Genomic DNA, 13,882 nt, shown 5'->3' on the forward strand with positions numbered 1-13,882 from the left:
TTATTTATAATATTTGGCTGCATTGGGTCTTCGTTGCTGCACGTGGGCTTTCTCTATTTGCAGCAAGCGAGGGCTACTCTTTGTTGTGGTGTGCGGGCTTCTCATTGCGGTGGCTTCTCTTGTTGCAGAGTATGGGCGCTAGGTGCACGGGCTCAGTAGCTGTGGTGCATGGGCTTAGTTGCTCCACGGCATGTGAGATCTTCCCAGACCAGGGCTCAAACCCATGTCCCCTGCATGGGCAGGCGGATTCTTAACCACTGTGCCAGCAGGGTAGTCCCTGTGATGGTGTTTTTGGATGAAATTCATAATTAAATTTGTGGTGGACTTTGAGTAAAGCAGATTATCCTCCATAATATGCATGGGCCTCATCCAATCAGTTGAAGCTCTTAATAAAGACTGACCTCCCTGTCGCAAAAAGGAATTCTGCCAGAAGACTTACAGAAATTGAACTGCAACTCTTCCGAGAGTCTCTAGACAGCCTAACCTGCAGATTTTGAATTTACCAAGCCTCTATTATTGTGTGAACCAGTTGTTTAAAATCTCTCTCTCTTTCTCTATCTTTATATAGATATGGATATAGATCTAGGTATCAATATCGATATCTAGATCTATATCTATCAGTATATATGGGCACATTGTATACACATGCTGTTGGTTCTGTTTTTCTGGAGAACCTTGACTAATACAGTGGCCCATATAAATAAAAGGATGAACCCAAGTTCACCCAGGTAGAAAGTAGTACAATGAGAACTGGAACTTAAGGCCTCATGACTCATTCAGCCGTGAACACTGACCCAGAACTGGCGTCCGCACACTCTGGCCCACTGTTCAGATCTCGCTTGACTCCTGGTTTTGTACATAACGTTTTGCTTGAACCCAGCCGCACTCATTCATTAACGTATTGTGCATGGCTGTTTCTGTGCTGCAGCAGCAGATGGGCAGTTGCAATGGAGACGTATGGTACAGAAAATCCAAAATATTTACTATCTGACCCTTTACAAAAAAGATCTGCTGACCCCTGCTCTAGGATGCCATCTGATTTCTGATAGCACTGAGGAGAATAATTCATGCACATTGGGATAGATTGTTAATCTCACGTCCTCCTTAGGTCAAAGATCTCTTAAATGCTCACCCTTGCAATAGCCAGCTTGGGGAGCATTGTCTGAGGATGCAGAAATTTTTCTTGCCAGGTCTTTCCAATCCACACTGCTCCCTGACTATGGTTCTTAAAACCTATTTTTTAAAAAAATTTTTATTGGAGTATAGTTGATTTACAGTGTTGTGTTAGTTTCAGGTGTAGAGCAAAGTGAATCAGTTATACATGTACATATATCCACTTTTTTTTTTTTCTTTTTTCAGTACGCGGGCCTCTCACTGTTGTGGCCTTTCCCGTTGTGGAGCACAGGCTCCAGACGCGCAGGCTCAGCAGCCATGGCTCACGGGCCCAGCCGCTCCGCGGCATGTGGGATCTTCGCGGACCGGGGCACGAACCCGTGTCCCCTGCATCAGCAGGCCGACTCTCAACCACTGTGCCACCAGGGAAGCCCCACTTTTATTTTTTTTTTTTGGAGTCTTTTCCAAATAGCCCATTACAGAGTACTGAATGGAGTTCCCTGGCCTAATAAGAAGAGCAGGTTCTTATTAGTTATCTATTTTATGTATAGTAGTGTGTATATTTCAGTCCCAATCTCCCAATTTAGCCTCCCTGCCACAATCCCCTGGTAACCCTAAGTTTGTTTTCTACATCCGTGCCTCTGCTTCTAAAACCTGTCTATTTTAACCAACTACCACTCATTGCTTACTGTGTCTGGCTTCATGTACTTGATAATAAATCTACTTCTTGTTCTATCCTGGATGACATGTTCCAAGGACTGAGATAATATCTTATTCTACATAATTTGTCCTTGATATTGTCTATCTTGGGGTCTTCATCTATGTCCCAAAGAAGACAGTCACTCTGTCTTCTAGTACTAATACCACATTTTATGGCATGAATTTGACCCAATGCACTGAACTATCCCTTTAGAAGCTGTATGCAACCTGTCACTGGGTTTTAGCACAGGGGTAGAACTCAGATTAGTGATCATATTTAAACAAATCTACTTGACCAGAAACTTTTTGTCTCACCATTTATTACACAAGTAACTTCTGTCTTTGCATCTATGATGTAAATATTTTTAATTTCCTAAATTATCTGAAAAATTATTTAGAGCTTCCATTTCAGTAGGCATTGGAATTGCTGTGTTATGACTATTTCATTATTTTATTTCCAAGTGTTAAATTAGGCTTCAAGCTTTGGCCAAGAGTAGACAGGAAAGGGTTTCAAAGAAATGAAGAGTGGGTAAAACTTCTGATGCAAGGGAGACTTAATAAAGATTTGATTTTGAATCAATAATTTATAATAAAGGTTTGAGTTTGAATCAATAATTTATGTCATTGCAAAATAGCTCCCTGGTAAAATTCCATTCTTTGGTAATCATTAAGTACAGAAATTAACAATCAAAATATGCAGTGATCTTCTTCATTTTCTAAAAACAAACCTATATCTAGATGAGAGGAGAATTCATCTCATAACTCAGGCTCTGGACTTACGACTCCAAGTCCTGTCTTCTTTCAACCATACCTGCTAAGTTTCTGTCTAACTTCTTGAGCATGAGGTAATGGCGTCAGCTTTCATCCCCTTCCTCAGTATATAGCTTGGTGAGTATGAGTAAGGGATCTAAAACTTGAGAACCTGGGTTCAAATCTTGACTCTAAAATTTACTTGTTGAGTACTCTTGAGCATGTTATCTGTTTTTGCCTCAGTTTTCTCATCTATAAAATAGAGATACCATTACTTCTCTCAGGGAGTTGCTATGAGGGTGAAAGAGAAAATTCATACAATGCAAGAATTTATCAGTTCTTGGAACACAATAAATACCGAAAAATAATGTTAGCCATTATCAAGGCCCCCTCATTTTATGGATAATATAGATTAGTTTATATAGGTCTAATATTTACATATACATAAACATTTTGTACCTATGTGTGTGTATACGTTCTTCTTAGAAAGTGAGCAGTCAACATTCACATCTAAAAATCTGTGCTCTGTGAAATGTAGATATCCTGTGTACAGACACAGTGCTATAGTTATCTATAGCTACATAATAAAGAAGTCCAAACTTAGTGGTGAAATAAACAAAAATTTTAATATGTGCCCAGATTCTGTGGGTCAGCAATTCAAACAGTACACAGAGGAGATGGCTTGTCTCTACTCCATGACTGATGTCTGGAACCTCAGCTCATGAGGATTCAGATGGCTGGAGCTGGAATCATCTAGATAATTTTTTTTTTTACGGTACGCGGGCCTCTCACCGTTGTGGTCTCTCCCGTTGCGGAGCACAGGCTCCGGACGCGCAGGCCCAGCGGCCATGGCTAACGGGCCCAGCCGCTCTGCGGCATGTGGGATCCTCCCGGACCCGGGCACGAACCCACGTCCCCTGCATTGGCAGGTGGACTCTCAACCACTGCGCCACCAGGGAAGCCCCATCTAGATAATTTTAATTCACATGTCTGGCCCTTGAAGACTGGGCCCAACAAGGACTGTTGACTGGAGTGCCTATAGATGGCTGCCCAGGTGGCTTGGACTTCTCATAACGTGGTAGTTAGGATTCAAGATAGAGTATTCCAAGAGAATGAGTGTCCAGGGTTGAAGCATTCCACGAGAATCATGCAAAAGCTGCATGACCTTTTATGACCTAGTCTTAGATGTTACATAGCATCACTTTCATTATATACTATTGCAGGCGTTGGAGACCTTTTTCCATAAAGTGTCAGACAGTCAATATTTTAGGCCTTACAAGCCATACAGTCTCTTTTGCAACTACTTAGCTCTGCTGCTGTGATGTGAAAACAGACACAAACAATACATATACTAAGGAACATGGCTGTGTTCCAATAAAGCTTCATTTATAAAAGCTGGTAGAGGCCTAGACTTGGCCCACCAGCCATAATTTACTGACCCCTGCTCTATTGTTTGAAGCCATGGAAAGCCTGCCTAAATTCAAGGGAAAATGCCCACATCTGGATGTGAAGAATGGCAATGAATCTGAGACCCTGTATTAAAACCACGACATATGGGATATTTATAAGAGGATCTGTCTGCATACCTTGTTTCTCCCATGTATGCTGGATATGAGGTATTGGGACATCTTACATCTCTGTAAGCCTGGGTCAGGGTCAAAGTTGGAATCTGAACTCAATGACCTTGATTTCTGGAATAATCGGTAACTCTAATTATGATTTGCTTACGCTCCTTACCCCAATAAATATACCACAAAAGATAGATTTCAAGTAAACAATTGCTTTATGGCAGATTTTTATTAAGTCTCCATTGACTGAATTATTCCATTTTGGTTGGAAAGCATGAGCTTTTTTCTTTCCTAAAGAGATCTGCAACTTTTCAGATGTGGCATTTCATTCTACTGAGAGGATGATGTAGGTTTTTATAAACGGAAAAAGCAGGGCAGGCTGAGTTCACTCAGATCGTACTAGTGCTTACAGGAATAACCGAAACTGGAACACAGGCTCCCAGGTTTTCCTGTCCTGTGCTCTTTCCGGTAGGTGCCATTGTCTGCTGGGTCTGGCAGTAATAATTTCTGACCTTTACCTCTCTACGCTCTTGTGAAGGGGTTTGGGGCTTTGTTAGCTTTCTTATGAGTTTGTACTAAATTGTGTCCATAAAGTAGGCTGAATTCCTCAGGGAAGGATGAGAGCTGTTACTGTGTTATTACTGCAAATGTTGTGTTGGTTACCTTTTTTTCTTTTCTTTTGTCCAGTTGTATCCTGAACTTAAAAGTTATATTATCCGAAATGAAAGATGTGCATCTGGTAGAAAAGACTAATTTAAGGGATGAAAATTCCTGATGATTGCTTCAGTCAACCCTTAATACACACTGAGCTTCATTAGTAAATAGACAACTCTCAGACCATTCCCTTGGAAGAGGTCGCATAATCAGCCTTTGTGTTGATTTCGCTTTCTGTTTGGTAGAGACAGAACAAATTAGAATAATTAGCTGGTACAGGACAGCACAAAGAACTTTCTTCTGTTTTTGTGATGCATCCTGTAATAAGGGTTGAAAATGAGACTGGAGGTAAGAACGTGAAACTCAGAAGAGCAAAGGAGAGAGGATAGTGTTTCTTTGAAAATATTCTTTCAGTGTTGGCCCAGAAGAAATATGAAGATGAGGAAATTTTTTTTTTAATGATGATTTTTGTGTTGATGATGTGAGTGTGGAATTAGTAAGAATCAGGAAGCAAGCATCCCTTTCCACCAAGGACTTGGGAGCAAATGAAACCATAAAATACTCCCCGCTCTTGGAAACCCTTTTGGAGCAGTAATCAGAGAAGGGTAAAGGCAAAGCCTCAGGGCAGAGGTGTTCAGAGCAAAGGGATAGGAGGAGAACAAAAGGAGAGTGGATATGTTTAGAGCTGTCATTTTGAAATTTACCTGCTTCTGATTCAGTGCTGCTTTGCTGCTGTGTTGGTCCAGTGGAAATCCTCAAAGCAGGAGCAGCCGTATTTTAAAATAATAACGTTAGAGCAAGTGACTTTAATCCAGGTCTCTTTAGCTCAAAAGCACAGAGGAGAGTGTGAGGAAAGAGTGAGGCCACAAGGAATTGTTCACTGGGTACCTTTTCCCCAAACCTCACTAACTGGGAGAAACTGACCACTGGATTATGTGCCTTGAAGGAAAACAAAAATGTTGAAAGCAAAGAGTGTGGAGCTTGTTTAGAAAGCAAGCTCTATCCTTTGGTCACCTGCTGATGATAATAGCATTGGCTGAGACCTGACCATTTACAACGAAGGCACTTCTGTAGGTAACAAGTTCCAAGAGGGCCCGAACTGAGTATGTCTGTTTCAGCATTTAGCATGGTCTAGCATCTGAGAGGCCCGTACATTATTGGCATATAGTAGACTTAAAAATGAACATTTGTGGATTGTCTGAATGAGTGGATGTGTGTGATTCACATCCTATTTGCAGGTCCTATGCCCTACAGTGGATTTTCAGTGTCAGGTTGTGAAAGTATTTATGACGGGGATTGGCATTGTTCCCTATCTAATGGATAAAGATTACACATGAAAGGACTTTACATTGACATCCCAAAAGCCTCATAGGAATTACTTAACAAAAAAATAAAATTGGATTCTGTATAATTTCTGATTTGTAAGCTGGCCAGAACACTGGTATTTCAGCCAGTCCTCTGGTAGTTCCGATGACGTCCCCATGATCACCCAGGCATAATCAGAATGGCTTTAGGATTTGGGAGCCAAAATGTTCCTCAGTATTTACGGCATTGCTAGTCCACTTAAGAAAATGGACTATTGAAAAAATAGCTTCAGACACAATATGGCATTATATGATTTAGCATGAAATCTGAGAAATATAGAGGTTATCGGAAGCCTGCAATGGTAACGTTCCCTCTGCTATTGAAATTATTGTCTTTAAACAAAGATTCTACATCAGTAATGCTATATATGTATATTTTTTTATGATATTCAGGTTAATTTCCTATTCTCTCTAAGGAAGTAATTGGTTGGTTGGTATGAGAGATGGTGTGGCTTCCAAAGGTGAAAAGTATTATTTTGTTGTAATTTCCGGCTACCTAAGGATGGGAGAGGCCCAGGACACTGCAGTCAGTATATTATGTGGAGCAGGTTATATTGTGGTTTATTTATGAACTTTTACATGTTTATTTTCTGTGCAATTTTGTGTGCTACTTTTTGAGTTTTGGTAGATAAGTGTTTTGTAACTTTGGAATACTTGGAGTTTTTTTTTTTATATATATATGTATAACATATATATATATATATATATATTTTAATGTAGTAGTTAAAGCCGTGGAGAGTGTACTAGTCTACCTAGGTTCAAATTCTGGTTTTACCCTATGACTTCCCTGTGGCTTCCTCTGCTCACCTATTAAAAAGGAGGATAATAAGACTGCTGTGGTGAGTTATATACTAAGTGCTATTTAAGCATTTGCTATAATGATCATGTATACTCGAAGGCAAGGAACTTGCCCCTTGATCGTCTCTGTATTCCTAGTGCTTAAGAATTCCTAGTGCTTTCCTAGTGCATTGTCTTAGGATAGAGATAGCTCAGTATAGTTCTTCTCACTATAAAGTACTGTTACGTTGAAAGTCTTTGCTTGTGTACTAATAATCTGTGACATATCTGCTGAGGACAAGGAAAGGAATAGTTTTAAAACTGCAATGGATAACAAAAGATTGTATGACGTAATGCCTTTATTATGTAATTATAAAACTAACAAATGATCATGGTAGAAAATTTGAAAAACTCCTAGACAAAAGAGAGATCAACAACATTTGGAGTAACTTTCAGAGTGTAGAGCTGTCCATGAATATTAGTGCTTTCATATTTTCCAGGACTTTCAGTAGACTCTGCTTCTTAAGAGTCTATTCATGATATTTTACTTTAATGATGTTTTCATCATGGGGACACACACACACAGAAATCTGTTAAAAAAAAAGAAAGACAGGTAAATCACTGATGTTTCAGATGGCCGCATGAAATAAAGTGAGAAAGGTCAACAAGCTGAAAGAATGTGGAGTAGCATCTCCTTAATTGCTTACATAATTCTGATAATTACCTCTTTGTGGATAAAGTAATTAATGGGGAATCTAATTCAACAAAAAGATATGAACTGCAAGCCTTCTCGAAGCCAAGTATTTCTTTCCACAAAAGGTTACTTTCCTCGGCCGTGCTTCCTTATTACCTGACAGGGAAAGAGTATTGTATGGCAAAGGATCTTCCTGAAGGAGGATGCTTCCCACACTGATTGTCATAAGTGACTTCGGGATTACTGTTGCTGTATTACCAACATCTTAAACTAGGATATTTTTGACAAATGCGGTCCTTAGTTAATTTTTAGAGCTACAAACTGTCAGATGGCTCTGAAATAACAATTGTCTGGCTATTCTTCAGGGTGATCACAATATGGAAATGACCTTGAGGTATCACTAAAAAGCAGGAAGGTGTGAGTCTTCCTTTGGTTCCACAGTGAAATGCGAGTTGGAGTTGGAGTTGGAAAAGAGGCCCACAACCAAGTGATAGAGAAGGAACTGTGAGGTCATCAGTGAAAAACCAGGTTTAAGTTAAGGTGAAGAGGCATGAGGAAATGGTCAACTGTTACAGTATTACAAAGATCATCAAGAAGCATATCCATGAATGTGTTTTGTATTGCAATCTGCTGAAAAAGAGACAAATATCCTGGCCTGGCCTTCATGGAGATTGTATTTTATTGATTCTGATAATAGATTATTGTTGAAAAGGGCCTCCTATAAATTATAACCATGCAAAGGCAACAAGAGAATTTTTTTTCTTTATGTATGTGTTTCTCATTCCTACTCACTTCTCTCTTAGGGGAGGAGAAAATCACAAAAAGCAAAAATGTCAATTCTCAGCTATTCATTTTCAAAATAATTTTTTTTCCAAATTCCAGTGGAGACAATAGGTTAACTGTTAAGATTTGTAAGCCTCAAAAAGCTAGATTTTTACAAAGTGTAGCCAAATTTTATTCTATAAATAATAGCTTTGCAAAGAATATATGGTGATGCAAAGTTGGAAAAAGCTGGTTTTTCTTCCGTGAATGGCTTCACTGTGTTGGGAGAAGAGGCACAGAAGAAATCAAAGAAATTAAACATGGGGTGAGTTTTCCTTATAGAGAACTCTAGTGCTTTAAAATAGACTAGATAATCCTAGGGATAATCTGAGGGTAGAACAGACCGATGCCTCATTTCCAATCTGGTACCCTGGAAGAAAACAGTGTATTTTCTTTAAGGTCTTGAGAGGTTTTTCTTCTGCTTTGTTTTGGTTTTGGTTCATTTTGTAATCAACCTTATTAAGGTATCATTTACATACATAAAATGCAGAAATTTTTAGTCAACGGCTCAGTGACTTTTAATTAATGTATACATTTGTATAACTACCACCCCCATAAAGATAGATAACAATTCTAAAACCCTAGAAAGTTTCCTCCTAGGCTTTTGCAAAAGTATCCCCATCTCCTACCCCAAGGCAACCACAGATCTGTTTTTTATCTTTAGAGATGACTTTTGCCCAGTTTAGAATTTCATGTAAGTTGAATAATACAGTAGGTGCCCTTCTGATCTGGCTTCACTTGCTCAGCATATGATTTTTGAGATTCATTCATGTTGGGATGTTTTAAACCAGGACTTTAGCCTGGGTGGCTGATGTTGTCTGAAGGCACCTATAGGTACAGCTGAGTCTCTGGCATTGTCACTGTCTGTTCTTGGCTCAGTATTTTCAACTTTATAAGAAGCACAAGGTTGAAGTAAGGAAGATCATTGTCAGTATAATGGATGTGAAGTGGGTTCTGTTATATAATATTCTCAGCATAAATTGATCTGCTTGGAATCATTGTGTTGATAATGGACAAGGATACTCCTCCTCCAAAAACCTTGATACTATAAAACTTCTAAAGGACGCTGTCCTAGGACTCTTTTAATTTTCATGTTTTGGGAAACATTTCTGGAGAATTCAAATGCTCGCAACCTGAAAGAAACAATTATTCACCTGAAAGCTGACTCTGCTAAAGTTGAGTTGTCTGACCTTTACATGCTGATAGAACCCAAATAGCCTTGCAAAACAATGCTCTCTTGTTGGATATAAGCATATAGATTGTTTAAGATGGACGTGTATATGCAGTAAAGTGAAAAAGCAAAGAATCTTTGAGTTTCCCTTGCTGGGTTTTTTTATTTTTTCATTTAAGTTTCTATAGCATATGCTAATAATTCAGGGAAACCTCAGGTTAGTTTTAGGTCCACTCTACGTACTCCATATCCACCATTTTTCTACCTTCCTTCTTTTCTTCCATCTTTCCTTTCTAACTTCTTATAATCCATTATACTTAATCTTGCATTTGCTGAGGTGGCAATTACTGTAGGAAAATACTGTGAAATTTTGCTGTTCAGAATGCATGTTGACCAAATTCTATATTGAGAAAAGGTCTGAATTTACCCAGAGTAACCCTTTCTCAGCGTCTTTGAATAAAGGGCATAGAAACTGGGCTATATATAATATCCTGACAGGTATGTAGAACTCATAGCAATTGCCCTAAAGAGCTTACCTAGCGTAGATGCATATGAATGCATTTAATAATTGCTTTATTGGCAGCAGTGCCAACATACACAGTCTGTTTGGTTTTATATCATTCTCATTACCTGCTGTTTACCACTGTATACATTGCTAATGGTGTGGTTTCTATGGCTTGTGAATTTCACGGCCAAATAATATGTAATTTATTGCACACTTTAGTGTAGAAGATGGAGACTCCATAACTTTTCGTGTGCTCTTTGCCCCTTTAGAATGTATTACACTGAGATCAGGCAATGTAATAAATTTATTTGAAATGTGCATGATAGCTAAACATCAATTAGGACTGATGGGCAATATTTCTGCTTCCAGCAACATAACAGTTTTTAAAGACTAAGCCATTGAACGTGGAGTCACTGAACATGGGACTCAGTTCACTGGGATCCTTCTTAGAAAACTAAAGGAAAACTTGAATTGGATTTGTGTGGCTTATTCAAGTAGTAACTAATCACCTACATCTTGGTGAACTTAATTTGTCACAATTGTTTGGTATTTTATTAACTCTCTTCCCCTTCTTCCCCGACTCTCACAAGAACGGATCATGAGTATCTTAAAACATACTAAGTCGTCTTCCATCCCTGTTAATCTAACTACAAAAGCACACTTTTCTTATCCAATGTAACTTACTGTCTTTTAGAGTGGCTGGGGTTTTAGTTCTCTACAAAATTAAAACCAGCAAAGAGAAACATTTTCAAGAAGCCACCACATTGTAGCGCTTTAGAAAGAAGACTTTAGAATTAAGGGCAAATATATCATTTTATAGCTAAAGCACCTGAGGCCTAAAGTAGGCAGGTAACCATCGAGGTCAGGGAAAGGGATTGAAGATAAGGTTTCCAGAAAGAGTCTAGAGGGACTCAATCTGAGCAGGTCAAAAACTGAAAGGAGGCCACAAATGTTCTGGGAAGGCTGGCATCTGGCCTCAAGTGTGGGATTCAGACAGGGAGTGGACCCGGGGGGAACTGAGCTTCTGCAGTAGGCAGAGAAGTCCACCTCCTCTCAGGAAATTACCACTGACATCAGGGAGTTGAGGGGAAAGAACAGAATTCCAGTCCACCTGAGAAAGCAGGCCAGTCTGATTAACTCAGAATTTAGCCTTATTTCAGATACTTCTTGAGAAAGAACCTGGACAAGAGCAAGTCCCACGCAGCCTCTTTTAAATCCATGCCCAGTATTTTCTGGTGGAGCTGCTTAAACCCTCCAAGTGACTCCAGTATTTTAATTTCACTCTGTATTTAATTTCGACAGTTCTGTGATTGATTATTTAATGGGCAAATAAGTAGGGTCACAAAAGAGTGTGAATGTATTTTACAGGATGAGGATGGGCGGAGTGGAGCAGATAGTTGTAGTTTCTGTTGTCTTTCAGTTGGTCCATTGGATATCAGAGGTGAATTTATAAAACTATACTTCCCTTTACACTTAGTGTTTTGTTTTGTTTTGTTTTACTTGAAGTATAGTTGATTGACAATGTTGTGTTTCAGGTGTACAGCCAAGTGATTCCGATATATGTATTTCTTCTTCAGATCCTTTTCCATTATAGGTTATTACAAGGTATTGAATATAGTTGCCTGTGCTACACAGTCCTTTTTATAGGACACCAATAAAAAGGGATCTTGGTAAAGAAGAACGTCTATTAGAAATGGAGAGGAATTCGCAAGGAAATTAGTGCCTGACACCACGCCCTTCTCTCTGCATGTTTAGAAGCTAGTTTCTAATTTTAGTTTCGTAGGAGCTGTCCCTGTGATGAATTCTCTTTTACCTCCACACCATTTATCACATGGACATATTGTGAAGTTTGTGTGAGAGAAAGCAAGTATTAGAATTTGTCTTGCAAGGAGCTATAAACACTTTCTGGAACAATCTAGGGTAGAAGGAAAAGGAAAGGAAGGTGGAAACAAAGGAGGAAGACAGCTAATGATGCTGGAGTCTCTCGCTGGGATTTGTGGTATCTCTTTTTGAAACTAAGTACAGAAAGTCAGAACTTGACTGATTGTTTCCTGATCACGGTTTGTTTTCAGTTCTGCTTTTTTCTTGCTCTCTCATCAGTTATTCCAGCCATTGCTATGTCATTTTCAGTTTCAGTAAGCATGCCTGTCTTGTTTCCATTTGCATTATTCATGCAAACGTTGATTGAACTGATGACCCCGAGTTATCAAGGAAACATTAGATACACCAGTAGATACATTTCTTAATTTTAGAAAAAAATTACCGAGTGAAGGTTAAAATAACTCCTCTTAAATTTGTCATTTTAAAAAAACTTCTCCTAACATACAATACCTCATTGCCTAACAATGCCAGATAAATGAAGAATTCCTATGTATTCATGAATGCAGGCTAGTCTGTATATTTTTTGGCAGGTATGACCGTTACCGAGGGTAACGGCCTGGTTTGCCGGCCATGTCCTGTCTCCTAGATAGTTGTAGTTTCTGTTGTCTTTCAGTTGGTCCATTGGATATCAGAGGTGAATTTATAAAACTATACTTCCCTTTACACTTAGTTTTTTGTTTTGTTTTGTTTTACTTGAAGTATAGTTGATTGACAATGTTGTGTTTCAGGTGTACAGCCAAGTGATTCCGATATATGTATTTCTTCTTCAGATCCTTTTCCATTATAGGTTATTACAAGGTATTGAATATAGTTGCCTGTGCTATACAGTAGGACCTCGTAGTCTATCTACTTTATATATAGTATACACTTACTTTGTGTGATCCACGCTGGTCAGACCACATGATTATTTTCACTTCTGATATAATTTTTTCAGGTCCAACCTCAAATCTTTGATAAGAAGATATTTTTTAGCATGTGTGTGCTCTAAATCCAACAGTAGTTAGCAGAGATATGGTTTTGCACTAGGTAATCTTCGCTTTTTTGTTCTCGGCCAACCAACTGAAAATTAGCTTTTATTTTCTGGTTGGTTTGCTAGATGTTTATGACTATAATAAAAGTCTTACATTTTGTCTCATATCTTAAAACACAATCTGAATTAGCAATGGGTATTGTGCTATACATAGGCGCTGTGATATAAATATTGTATAAGTGAGATGTAATGCTTGGTGTACATAAGGGTTCAATAGTCCACCGTGAGAGTGCAGCCTTTTGAACAACCTCAGTGATAAGTGGGAACCACTTGTCCAAGACTTTTATTTAAGATGCAATACTCATTTCTATCCCCTTCAATACATTTTAAGTACCCCAAGCTAGAATAATGGGGCTAGAGGTGCAAGAAGAATATTATACCAAACAGGGGCAATATAAAAAAAGATTACAATCAAATTTTTCTTATTAAAAATATAAGTCAAAAACCTAAATACAATATTATTCCACAGAGTTTTAAGGTATATTAAAAACATTGTGATAGGATGTTTCAAAAATTATGGTACAATCCCCTTCTGACACCCTCATTCCTGAGTCACCACTTCAGCAGGACTGGGCATTGGCATACTCAACCCACATGATGAGACAATAGCAAAAGAGCTTGACGGCTCAGTTGCCGAGGACTAGCCCGCTAGCCGAGGACTAACCCACTAGGTTCTGAAGAGAAGTGGACCAGGTGCTCCCACTGTCCAAACCAACCACCGAACCTGTGAGTGAGGCTGTCTCAGACCAGCTCTCACTCAGCTGATCCATCAGTTGACTAAAACTGCATGAAGGAGCCCAGATAAAACCAAAAGTAAAACACTACCCAGATGAATCCAGTCCCAAATGGCCAAG

General features: G+C 38.9%; 1 protein-coding gene across 13 annotated transcripts in view; it reads right to left on the reverse strand.

Annotated features, from left to right (window-relative positions):
• LOC309835203 (uncharacterized protein) overlaps window positions 1-13,882 on the reverse strand; it is a 125,824-nt gene that overhangs the window by 74,037 nt on the left and 37,905 nt on the right. For 12 of the 13 annotated variants that reach the window (XR_014297972.1, XR_014297973.1, XR_014297974.1 and 9 more), the window contains one exon: window positions 7,278-7,515. The exons of the other annotated variant lie outside the window; for it this stretch is intronic. The gene's annotated coding sequence lies outside the window, so the exon portion shown is untranslated. Of the gene's footprint in view, window positions 1-7,277; window positions 7,516-13,882 lie in introns of those variants that run through there. 13 annotated transcript variants of the gene reach the window in all.

Source organism: Grampus griseus (genome assembly GCF_964374135.1).
Source record: "Grampus griseus genome assembly, chromosome: 17".
NCBI classification, from domain to species: Eukaryota; Metazoa; Chordata; class Mammalia; order Artiodactyla; family Delphinidae; genus Grampus; species Grampus griseus.